This window comes from Pongo pygmaeus, chromosome 4 (assembly GCF_028885625.2).
Source record: "Pongo pygmaeus isolate AG05252 chromosome 4, NHGRI_mPonPyg2-v2.0_pri, whole genome shotgun sequence".
In the NCBI taxonomy this organism is placed as follows: Eukaryota; Metazoa; Chordata; class Mammalia; order Primates; family Hominidae; genus Pongo; species Pongo pygmaeus.
The window spans coordinates 89,218,348-89,232,030 of NC_072377.2; the positions used below are offsets into that span (position 1 = coordinate 89,218,348).

A 13,683-nucleotide genomic window follows, 5' to 3' on the forward strand; every position below is an offset into this window, starting at 1 on the left:
AGTTCTATGAATTGGAGAAATATGTTATTAATGTGTGTTCCAAAAATTATATAAAATTCATAGAAATCTGATGTTATCAGCCAATATTTCAATTTTTATATTAATTTGTTGTATGCCACAAACTAACATAATAAAATATGGCCAGATTGTGTGGTCAATTGTGTCTTTTTTTTTTTTTTTTTTTTTTTTTTTGTGACAGAGTCTTGCTCTATTGCCCAGGCTGGAGTGCAGTGGCTCAGTCTCGGCTCACTGCAACCTCCATCTCCTGAGTTCAAGCAATTCTCATGCCTCAGCATCTGGAGTAGCTGGGATTACAGGCATACACCACCATGTCAAGCTAATTTTGTTATTATTATTATTTCTAGTAGAGATGAGGTTTCGCCATATTGGCCAGGCTGGTCTCAAACTCCTGAACTCAGGTGATCCACCCACCTCAGCCTCCCAAAGTGCTGGGATTACAGGCATGAGCCACCACACCTGGCCTTTTTTTTTTTTTTTTTTTAATCTTTGAAACAAAATCTGACTCTGTCACCCAGGCTGGAGTGGCATTATTATATCCAACTGCAGGCCCAAATTCCTGGGACCAAATGCTCCTACTACCTCAGCCTCCCAAGTAGCTAGAACTACAGGGGCATGCTACCATGCCCAGCTAATTTTTTTTTTTTTTACATTCTATAGAGATGGGATCTCACTATGTTGCCCAGGCTGATTTCAAACTCCTGGCCTCAAGTGGTGCTTGTGCCTTGGACTTCCAAAGCACTGGGATTACAGGTGTGAGCTACTGTGCCTGGACTCCATTGTGTCATTATTGCAGTAAACACTCATCTGCTCTTAAGCATAGCCATTTTATATCTTGTTGTACCATTAATTGCTTTACTCTAATGCTTTTCTGAAAGCTTTTTATAAGCAACTATAATCCTAAAGTGTTATCTCTTCAGGGAGATTCATGGAAAAGAAGGAAAGTACTCTGACAAATACAGATTTCTGATAACATTAAGATTACACCATTGGACTAGGTAAGAATTTCTAGAACTCTTACTCTGTTGGATTTGTGAAACTGCTAAGAACAAGTAAAACAAGAATTTATTACATGAGACAGAATGAACTGATTAAAATAATTATGAATTTATGCATCTTATTAATTTGAAATATTGCTTTTAAAAAATGCTCTGGTTTTTCAGATTTAAAGATTATGCTTTTCTTTTGAGCTATATATAGTTTACAGAAATTTGGTAAAGTCTATTCTTGTGAACAGAAATGGAAACGTTTACTTTTTCTCCCTATCTTATCAATCCAGAATTTAGAAACTATTCAGGAATATTGTTATTTTAGGGAAATAGAATTATTTGGATAAGCTAAATTATAATCAACTCCCTTTATAACAAGATACCATTAGAAATACTGGTTATATTACCAAAGCTTTAACAAGGATGTCATATTTGAGAATTCACGTAGAATGAATCTATAGGTACTGCAGGTGAAGTCTGAAGTCTGCTTTGATTTGACTTTTTAGCCTTGAGAGGTTTTTAAAGTCCAGTCTAAGATTCTCTGTCAAAAGTTCCAGTAAAGTCAACTTCAAAAGAGCCTGTGTGATCAATATATATTTTTTCTGTACTTATGTAAATAATCTGACCAAGTTTAATGAAACTGTACTGGTTTTGCAAACAAATTGATTTCATTCCATTTATCTTTGTTAGAAATGAGGGTAACTGTAGAGAAAAAAAAAATTATGTTTCTGAAGAAAAACTATAGGTATACCTGTTATTATATTGTAGTCCTTTTTATTGTTTTCAAGTTTTTATGATCTACCTGTATACAGGACTGGATCCTGAATTCTTCTAATTTCCTGCAACATCTGGCTACAGCTCTCCAACTGAGAACAACAATTGCTCTATTCCTGAAACCCTACAACCGGAAACTGGAAAACTTGATGTAAAATTCACCCTTGCAATTTTTACACCCTTGTCTTGTGCCTGGTATATGGGCCACACAGAAAATTTACTAAAATCCTTCATGCCATAATCAGAGACATTCAAACTGCAAACAATGAGGATATATTAATGATTTCCTGCTGTGAGTGGCTTTTCCTCGAGACATCAGAACAGGAGTTTCCATCATAGTAGGACTCTTACTCCTATTTTTTTCTTGTGCATGTCTACCCTTTTTGCTTGGTGGAATAATGCTATACATACAAATTCACAGTCAGCAGCTTCTGTGAATAACTTGATGAAATGTTGGATCTGTCATGCCAAATCCAAATATTTACCTCACCCAAGGGATTCTTTAATCCATGAGTGAGTAACTTGAGCAATATCCATTGTGCAACTGTTGTTCAAATTATACCACAGGTCTCTTTTATAGAATAAAATTTGTGTACCCATTTATTGTCACTCCCTGCTTTAGTTTAACCTGTCATGGGATGCTAGATTTTCTACTACCTGAACAGAAAAGAGTCTGTAAGGTTGATGGCACTTCTTATTGCATATGGATAAATACATCACGTGTACAAATTCAGTTGCAAAAAATTGGTAAACAGATTACTTGGTTAAAATAGGTAAGATTTCTTGTCTGACTCATTCTATGTCTATTCAATTTTTCTTGGTTTTGTTTATGGTGACCCTAGCTAAGGGACATACTCCAAACTCTTGGTATTATCCTCTTGATGATCATAATAGTAGTCTTCCTGGTGCAACACACCTTCTCAAAAAATCTTAAATGTCCACATGCAGCCATCTGCTGAATACTAAGTGGCCTTTCTGAATGGAATAATAAAAACTTCAAGTAACATATGACAATCAAGACACTGTAACTTATGAATAATGTGTTAAAACCCAAATCCCAAAATGATGGTGACTGAGAGTAGCATTAGTGCTTCAGGTTTTGGTTCTACTTGAGATCCTAACTAAAAAGGGGAAATTGTTAAATAAAATGTGTAGGAGACCATTGGTTGGAACTTTCTGTTCTAGGCCCAACAAACTAAACCCAAATGGAGTTGCTCATGCTGACATTCCACATGACAAAACCAAAACTAAGTGTTTATCTGACCTTCCAAGAAATCAGGAGAAGGAAAAAATAGCCAAATCCCCATATAGGACATTTTTAGCCAGCATAATAACAAAGTCACTTTTGCTTTAACCTTTATAAGGAAAGTAACTCTGAAATGACCAGACTGCTTCATCTGTATTTTTGCTTTCCTCAGCCCTTTCTAAGTCCAAAAATGTTTAATATGAGGTTATGTTATAGCAGTTATTAAGAAATTATTTTAGGCAGTTAGAGAGGGAAAAGGGTCCTTGGAAAGTTTTTGTTTCTTTTAAAGCAGCTCCAGAAACATTTCTTGTCTAGTAGGAAAGCACCGGTGCTTAGAGGCTCAGGGGATTGGTTTGACCAGGCAACCTTTGATATGCAATTGCAAGCCATTAAAAACTGGGTCCCACATACTGAGTCTGCACAAGGGCTGTGGCCTTTTCTGATCCCTAGCACTGCTGGGCCTATTGGTCTTTGTCAAGCCATGGATGCGGGTCTCTATTCAGCAGGATGGGGTTTGTTAAAGTTGTTAAGAATAAGGCCTACTTTGAAAGATACCAAGTGAAATTTAGAAGATGACGAGAGGGTAAAACTGATTTCTGTGCTTGGAAATGCTTGGAGATACAGGACAAAAATAAATACAGCACACCCAAATACAGAATGATAGTTCATGTAACAAACAAAGATATCATTTATTAGATTGCTTATGCCCATATAGATGGGGATATGATAGTCTGAGCATCATATGCATACGAACTGCCAAAATATGGTGTGAAGTTGGCCTGACAAATTATGCTGCAGAGTATTGGACTGGCCTGCTGCTGGCCCACTGGCTTCTCAATAGATTTGGCATGGACAAGATCTATGAAGGCCAAGTGGAGGTGACTGGCAATGAATACAATGTGGAAAGCATTGATGGCCAGCCAGGTGCCTTTACCTGCTATTTGGACACAGGCCTTGCCAGAACTACCACTGGCAATAAAGTTTTTGGTGCCCTGAAGGGAGCTGTCAATGGAGGCTTTTCTGTCCCTCACAGTACCAAACAATTCCCTGGTTATGATTCTGAAAGCAAGGAATTTAATGCAGGAGTACACAGGAAGCACATCATGGACCAGAATGTCGCAGAGTACATACATTACTTAATGGAAGATGCTTACAAGAAAGAGTTCTCTCAATACATAAAGAATAGTATAACTCCAGACATGATGGAGATGTATAAGAAAGCTTATGCTGCTATACGAGAGAATCCAGTCTATGAAAAGAAGCCCAAGAAAGAAGTTAAAAAGAAGAGGTGGAACCATCCCAAAATGTCCCTTGCTCAGAAGAAAGATGGGGTAGCTCAAAAGAAGGAAAACTTCCTCAGAGCTCAGATGCAGGCTGCTGAGAGCTAAACCAAACAATTTTCCATGAGGATTTTTCAGATAAAGACAACAAACTTATAGACAGAAAAAAATAAAAAAAAGAAAGTGGGTCCACCCAAACATGGCAATTCCTGCCACCTTCTTCTTGTCCTTGCCTCACATGTGCCTGGCAACATGGCTGCCCCCACATACCTCCATGTGTGTGGAACATCATGGCGCTCTGCATTTGCATATTGAAAGACTAGATGGGAGGGCTAGTTTTTCACAGGTTACATGAATGACATGCCTGGTCAAACCAATCCCCTGAACCCTATGAAAACCAGACGCCACCTCTTCCATCCTTTTCATATTAACTGGCTGATTTTCGCCACACTTGGGGTTTTCTCTTTGCTTCAATACCCCCTCCCTCTGTCTCCGCATGGGAGAGCTATTTTCTTCTTCCTTCCTTCTTTCTTGCCTATTAAATCTTTCACTCCTTAAAACCACTTCACGTGTGTCTATGTCATTTTATACAAACCAGCGCGAGGACCAAGATCCCTGGTGTTCCTCCACTCATCAGAACTGTAGCAGTTACGATGGGGACAAAACCACTATGCTTTTACCGTTAATAAGTTGGATTTAGACTTCCATCTTAGAAGCAACAAAAACTCCTGTTGTACTTTAGTATTGTTTATATTTGGTCTAGATTGTATAGCCTGAGCTCTTCAAAGTTTTTTAGCAATGCAGGAAAAAATATCAGGAAATAATGTGCAAACGTATAAAGAAAATTTAGAAAATATTTGGTTTGATTCATTAAGATTCACATTATAAGATTATACATTATAAGGAGAGAGAAAAAGACTGGTTTAAAGTTAAGACACTAATCATTCAACAAACACTTACTGAATTCAGTGTGAGCAAAGCTCTAATAATGCAAAAATGAACAGTTTCTTGACTAAAGTCTAGTCAGGGAGAAAAATTGGAAAACAATAAATATGAAGTGTAGAAAGATTGCACAAAAAATACAAAAGGAGAATAAACAACTAACAGAAATTCATGGAAATTAACCAATTGCCTGAGTAAATTGGGATATATTTTTCAGGAAGTTTGAAATTTGAACTGTGCCTAGATGAATGAATACATTTCCAAAGTAGAGGGGAAATAGCATTTCTGATATTAGAAGTAGCACTGTGCAAAATTTCAAATGTATGAAGTTCTGTAACAGACTCAGGGAAAGAAGAATTGTTCTGTGATAGGACGACTTTGTAATAAATGTGAATAAAACAAAGGAAGTCAGAAAATTATGTAGATCTTTAAAAGTACAAATTGTAAATCACTTATTAATGATGTCATGGGCTGAGACACACGGACTTTTATAAAGTTAAGTATATATCAAGAAAATAGAGAAAATTAGGCTTTTGTATTTGTTCACATTTGGCATTTTTAATGATTTTCAGTATGATGAACATTACTTATCAGTCAAAAGTCAAAAACATTTAGTAAGAGCCAATATGAAAGAGACAGGGAAGTAGTTGATGTAGAATAGGTATAGGTGCCCTTGGAAGTTGTTATTTCCATCCTAACAAGAGAAAAGCTAAACAAACTAAAAACCAATGAGTTTTCTTGACCCCATAAGGGCATTGTGTTAACAGGGAAAACTGCCACCTTCAAGGTGAGAGAGACAGATAACTCCAGAGAGCTGCAATTGAGATCTACTATCTAGAGCAGTAGTTGTTGGAGCCATAAACTGGTAGTAACACTTAAATGGTAATTTTGATGAATTTTGGGAGACTGAGTGCTGGTAACTGAGTGTGGATTAGCGTGAGAGTCAGAAATTCCAAATTTCAGGGGTACTCCCACACTTTCAGTGGGTATTGCCTTCAGAAACACCACCAAGTTCTCATAGTGAAGAGCCAAGATAGATTCTCTAATGGCTCTGACTGTGGAGGGGAAAGGTAACAAAAAAATTTCCAAGAGTTTCCTCCATAACAAAGGCCCACTCTCCAGGGGAAATAATTCATAAAACCATGTTCTACCTAGGGAAAAGGCATGGAGTACTGTCTGAATTCAACCTTCTTTAGCCTACCTGTATCAAATAACGATAGGGGTTGGTGGGGAGCACTTGGAAAGGTGACAGCCCAGGGACACAGCTGTACTAAAAGGCTGGTATTTAAGCATAAGATTATAGAATGCTTCCCTGACACAACATTTGCAAAATTATGACAGTATGAGAAATCTGACATAGCTGACTCCATCTTGCTTCTATCCTCTAAACTGTCCTTGCTTATTCTTGGGCATAACTAACTAGCTTTCAGAGCCATTTTGTTTATAGTTTAACTTTAAAGCAAGTATGATAACAGGCTTTCCCAAACTTACTGTCTCCATGCTTGGGGACAAAAACTATGTTTGTAAAACTAACAAATTAGGGCTGGGCATGGTGGCTCATGCGTGTAATCCCAGCACTTTAGGAGGCCGAGGCGGGAGGAATCACAAGGTCAGGAGATCGAGACCATCCTGGCTAACATGGTGAAACCCTGTCTCTACTAAAAATACAAAAAAAAAAAAAAAAATTAACCAGGCGCGGTGGTGGGTGCCTGTAGTCTTAGCTACTCGGGAGGCTGAGGCAGGAGAATGGCGTGAACCTGGGAGGCGGAGCTTGCAGTAAGCCAAGATCGCGCCACTGCACTCTAGCCTGGGTGACAGAGCAAGACTCCATCTCAAAAAAAAACAAGAACGTGCATTCTGATATACCAGCTGGTGCCAGCTAGACTGTGAAACTGGTTCAACTTGTCTTGTAATCCCACCCAGAAACTGACTCAGTGCAAGAGGACAACTTTGATCCCCTATAATTTCATCACCATCCCAGTGAATATTCCCTATCCTCTAGCCCCCTGCCTGTCCTATTATTCTTAAAAAAGTTAGCCTCCAAATTTGAATTGTGTAATGAACTCCTGTCTGTTGTTTGACTGGCTCTGTGTTTATTAAACTCTTTCTCTATTGCAATACGGCTGTGTTAGTAAATCAGCTGTATCTGTGCAGAGGACAAGAAGAACCCATTGGACAATTACATTCCATCCTCCACACTTCTCCAATATCAATAGTACTCCAGGATAATAATACTGGATTACAGATATAAGATCTGCAAGATATATATTTTATTTTTAATATATGTTATCTTGTAAAAGTTCTTATTGAAGCTTGAAAACAACAGAGGAGACAAAACAAGACACTGGGGAAATTTTAAGCCTCCGTGACCTACAAATACAGAAAACATTAAATGCTGTTCAATTCCTAGGATGATTGTTTTAGATACTCCGCATGGGTATAATGGTACCTGACCCAGATTTGCTTCAGACATGGCAACTGGTGACAGCATAAAAACATTAAGAGGATTAGAAATATTTATTACTTTTATGGTGGAGGTTTTCTGGAGAGAACAGAGTAGACTTCTTTTAAGGGTCAAGGAAAAACTTTCCCTTCACCTTCCGAAGATTTGCTAAAAAATCAATGGACAAAAGGCAGATTTATAGGAGAAATGGCATACAATTTATTCATGTGTCTGGGGGAGAACCACAAAGTTATCATCCCCAAATCCCCAGTGGAGTATAGAAGTTTGTATATTTCTTATTTCAGAGGGAGAAGGGAGGTGGGGAATATTTATAATTCTGTTGAGGGGCAATAAATGATTATTAGAGAAAATTAATAAAGCAGAGAACAGAGATTAACTTGTAAATGGTTCTCCTTAAAAAATGAATGAGCCTGAGAGACAGACACTGTCTTGTGAAAGGGTCAATTCAGGTGTTGTTACATTCTTCAGTCTTCTGCTCTGTGATAGATAATCAGATAACAGAGACGAGAAGGAAAAACAATTGTTCTCCTTGGGGGGTCCGTCTAGTCTCTATGTAAATGAAGGAAATATTTTTTTCCAGTGTCTACTGATGTTTAAGGGCCTTTAATTCAAAATACCCATTATAACAGGGAGCCATTTTGGGGGTTGAAATATTTTGGTTTGCTTCACTCTGAAAGAGGTCTGAAATAACTTAAGAGAGCAAGAAAATGAGACTGGCTCAGGGTTTTTATTATGGCTAGTGGATGGACACTGGGTGAGGCTTCCTGAGCACAATCATGGGTTCCTCACCAGTGTCAAAAGAAGCAGAATCCAAGATTTCTTATCAGATTGACCAGATGGATGGCACCAGGGTACAGGGAAGAATGAGGCACAAAAGCTGCCAGTAGTCAAACATGAAAATTTGAGTCAGACTCCTTACCATACATATTAACATAAAACTTCACAGCAAAGGCATATTGATCTCAATTTCTATTACTAGTTACATTACCTTTTTCAATAAAAAATTAGAAGGAAAAAAAACCCAAGAAAACAAATCTTATGAGAAGTCAAAACAAAAAACGAAGTATCAGAACATGAGTTATGGCACAGGTTTTGAAAATATCAGAGAGGGATTTATAACAACTATGACTGATATATTAAGGGGTCTAATGAAAAAATAGATTCAAGAACATATGGGAAATGAAGTAAAAAGATAAAAACTCCAAGAAGCAATCAAAATAAATGTCGGAAATCAGAAACACTGTAACAGAAATGAAGAATGCCTTGAATAGGTAGACAGCAAATGGATTTGAAAAGAACCATTGAGCTTGAAGATATTTCAGTACAAACTTCTCAAACTAAAATGCAAAGTGAAGAAAGAATAATAACGGAAACAAAAACTGCAGCAACAAAAACAAACAAAATATCCAGAAATGTGGGATAATTTCAAAAAGCATAACATTTGCTTTATTGGAATATTGAAAGGAGCATAAGGAAGGAATCAAGAAGAAGAACCATTTGAGCAATAATAGCTGAGAACTTTCCAAATGTAATCACAAATACCAGACTACAGTCCAAGAAGCTCAGATAATACTAAGCAGGATGAATGCAAAAAATAATAATAATAATAATCTAAACCTAGGCATATCATATTCAAATGTCAATAAACCAAAGATACAGAGAAGATCTTAAAGAACCCAGAGGAAAGTCCAACACCTTACTTACAAGGAAATAAAGTTAAGAATTACACTGAACTTTTCATTAAAAAGTATATCATCCTGAGAGAAGAGAAGGAAATACTTAAAGTATTGAAAGAAAAATTGCCAACCTAGAATTTTATATCCAGTGAAATTATCTTTATCAAGTACAGGGAAATAATTTCTGAGACAAAAAAAAAATAAGAGTGTGTTGACAGCATATCCACCTTTCAAGGAAGATCATTGAGAATAAATAACTCAGATTGAAACTAAAAAAAAAAATTTTAATTTTTAATTGATCTGAAAATAACTGTATTTAAAGTAATAATACTAGTAATATATTTGGTGATTGTACACTTGCATAGATAAAATAAATGAAAGCAATGACAAAAGAAATGGAAAAAAATTGATAATGCGCCAGTGTCAGCCATCTTTACTACACATGAAGTGTCATAATATTAATTGAAGGTTTGTATGGATTAGGTAAAAAAGCATATTATCATCTCTAGGGAATTCTCCAAAATGAAAAATGCAGATACAATTTATGTGATAAAAGAGAAAGTAAACTGGAATAGAAGAAAATACCCAATTCAAAGACAGTAGAAAAAGTAAAAACAAGTGATGTGAAAAAAAAGAAGGCTGGGCACAGTGGCTCACGCCTGTAATCCCATCATGGGAGGCCAAGGCATGGGGATCACGAGGTCAAGAGATCGAGACCATTCTGGCCAATATGGTGAAACCCTGTCTCTACTAAAAATACAAAAATTAGCTGGGTATGGTGGCATGTGCCTGTAGTTCCAGATGCTAGGGAGGCTGAGGCAGGATAATCACTTGAAGCTGGGAGGCGGAGGTTGCAGTGAGTCGAGATCACGCCACTGCACTCCAGCTTGGTGACAGAGCAAGACTCCATCTCAAAAAAAAAAAAAAAAAAAAAAGAAGAAGAAGAAGAAAACAGTTATAAATATGGTAATACTAACCCAACTTTATCAATACTTACTTTAAACAAGAATTTTGAAATAGATCAATTTAAGAATATAGATTGTCATAAAGCATTTTTAGAAAGACAATAATATATTGTCTATAAGAAACTCATTTTAAATATAAAGACTGAGATATAGAGTGAAAACATAAAATGTAGTGTATATATATACCATGGAATACTATGTGGCCATAAAACAGAATGAGATCACGTCCTTTGCAAAACATGGGTGGAGCTGGAGGTTATTATCCTTAGCAAGCTAACACAAGGACAAAAAAACAAAAGCCACATGTTCTCACTTATAATTGGGAGCTAAATGATGAATAAACGGACACAATGAGGGGAGCAACTAACACTGGGGCCTACCTAAAAGTAGAGGGTAGGAGGACAGAATGGAGCAGAAATAATAATAATAATAATAACTATTGGGTACTAGGCTTAGTATCTGGGTGATGAAATAACCTGTACAACAAATCCCTGTGACACAAGTTTACCTATATAACAAACCTGCATGTCTACCACTGAATCTAAAATAAAAGTTGTTTTTTTTTTTAAGGCTAAGATAGGTTAAAAGTAAAGTGATATTGAGTTATATCTCAATAAAGCTGTTTTAAAAATAAAGGAAGAGAGAACGATATACTATGCTACACTAATCAAAATAAACACTTAGTGGCTATATTAAATTCATACAAAGCAGATGTAAGAAAAGTAAAGTTGTGAAGGATAAAGGGAAGCATTATATAGTGATTAAGAGGTCAATCTTCAGACTATCATTTACTGGTTATACTGCTAAAAATGAATCATCAAAATACGCAAGAAAGAACAAAATAGACAAAATATATAAACAAACAAAAACTCTAATAGAACATCAAGAAAAATAGACATAAGCCATTATAGTTGGAGACTTTAGCATCCTTCTCTCAGCAATTGATAGATGAAGGAGGCAGAAAATCAGTAAGGATAAAGTTGATCTGAGCAACACTATGAATCAACATGATTTAATTGACATTTATTGGATACTTCATGCAAAAATGGCATAATACACATTTTTCTCAAGCTCACTTAGAACATTTACCAATAGAGATAATAGTTTAGACAAAATAAAACATATCTTACATTCAAAATAATAGAAATTAGACAAAGTATATTTTCAAAACACAATGGAACTAAACTTTAAATCAATAACAGAAAAATAGAAAATACTCAAATATTTGAAGATTAAACAACATATCCCCAAATAACACACAAAGATAAACTCTCAAGATAAATTTTAAATTTTTTGAACTAAATAAACATAAAAATAATATATCAAAATTTGAGAGATAGTAAAAACAGTGCTCAGAGGAAAATGTAGAGCATTAAAAACAATTATGAATAACCAGAAAGATCTAAAACAACAATCTTAAGATTTCACCTTAGGAAACTAGGGAAAGAAGAGTGATTCAAGCATAAGGTAAAAAGAATAATATGAAAAATTTTAGCAAAAGTCAAGAAAAATAAAAATAAAAAAATTTAAAAGTCAGCAAAACTAAAAGTCAGTTCCTTAAAAGATCATCACAATTGATTAATATCTAGCCAGGCTGAGCAAAAAAAAAAAAATAAAGTAGAAGAAAACAAAATATTTTGTGATACAGAAATAATAGCTACTATTATTATTGACAATATAAGTATCATAAAGTATACTACAAAAAATACCTCTCCATTCATTTGAAAACTTAGATAAAATTGATCTATTTCTTGAAAGACACAAACTGGCAAAATATACATGAGGAGAAATAGATAGCTTCAATAGGCTTACACCTACTAATGATATTAAATCAATTATTAATAACTTTCAAGAAAAAAGGAAGCACTTGGCCTGGATGCATTGACAAATGAGTTTTACCAAACATTTAAGGAAGAAAAATATCTTCTCCACAATATTTTTCAGAAAATAGCAGCAGAGTAAAGAATGTCTAATTCCATTTGTGAAACCAGAATTCCCTTAATACCAAAATCCATAAAGATATTGCAAGAAAGGAAAACCAGAGATGAATATTGCTCATCAACACATATGCAAAATTCTGCAACAAAACGTTAGCAAATAAAATCTGACAGTATCTAAAATGAAGTAAACATGATGACCAAGTAGGATTAATTTTAGATAAACAAGTCTAGTTCAACATTTAAAAATAAAGCAATGTAATCCATCAAATCAGTAGGCTAAGGAAAAAAAATTTATGATCATGTCAAATGATATCAAAAGCATTTGACAAAATCCAACACTCATTTATAACAAAAATTTCATGGTAATTAGGTATAAACATTTAAAATAGAAAAAGAACATCTAGAAAAAAACCCTTCGTCTAACATTACATTTAATAGTGAGAAAATAGGTATCTTCTCCCTTTAGAAAGCAAGGAAAAAATGTTTTCTGTCACTATTTTCTATTAATCACCACACTAGAAGTCATATCTAGTGCAACAAGACAAGAAAGACTAATAAAAAAGTGTACAAATTAAGAGTAAGAAATAAATGTTCTTCTTTACAGATGACATTATTATCTATGTAGAAAATCCTAAAGAATTTCCAAAAAAATGCTGGGAACTAATAAATGAGTATAGCAACATCACAAGATAAAGTGTTAATGTGATATCCAAATGTCAAATGCATTCCTATATACCAGTAATGAACAATTGAAATTTTAAATTTAAAAAATAGGGTTTACATTAGTACTGAAAAAAACGTAAGTATAGGTCTAGCAAAATGTATTTAGAATCTATACGCAGAAAACCACAAAACTCTGATGAAGTAAATCAAACATGTAAATAAATGAATAGATATTTAGCATTCATGAATTGGAAGATTCAAGATTTTTTACATGTCAATTCTTTCTCAGTTGATCTATAGATTCAATGTAATTCCAATTACTACCTCATAAGCTCTTATTTAGATATTGACAAACTGATTGTTTTCTTAATAAAGAAAAGCTCTAATCTGTGGAAAGAAAGGCAATAAACACTGTCATACTTAGTGCACTAATAAGTATCTATTTTAGCTAGAGTAAGGGATCATATAAAGAACAGAAAATTCTGACTTTGAGGGAGAAATAAGAATGCATAAGACCTATAACCATAAAAACCCTGGAAGCAAACCTAGGCAATATCATTCAGGACATAGGCATGGGCAAATACTTCATAACTAAAATACCAAAAGCAGTGGCAACAAAAGCCAAAATTGACAAATGGGATCTAATTAAACTAATGGGCTTCTTTCTGCACAGCAAAAGGAACTATAATCAGAGTGAACAGGCAACCTACAGAATGGAAGAAAACT

At 35.1% G+C, this 13,683-nt stretch overlaps 1 pseudogene; it reads left to right on the forward strand.

Moving 5' to 3' along the window:
- The first annotated feature begins 3,525 nt into the window (after positions 1 to 3,525).
- LOC129036992 (large ribosomal subunit protein uL18-like) lies at positions 3,526 to 4,415 on the forward strand (annotated as a pseudogene).
- Positions 4,416 to 13,683: the final 9,268 nt, after the last annotated feature.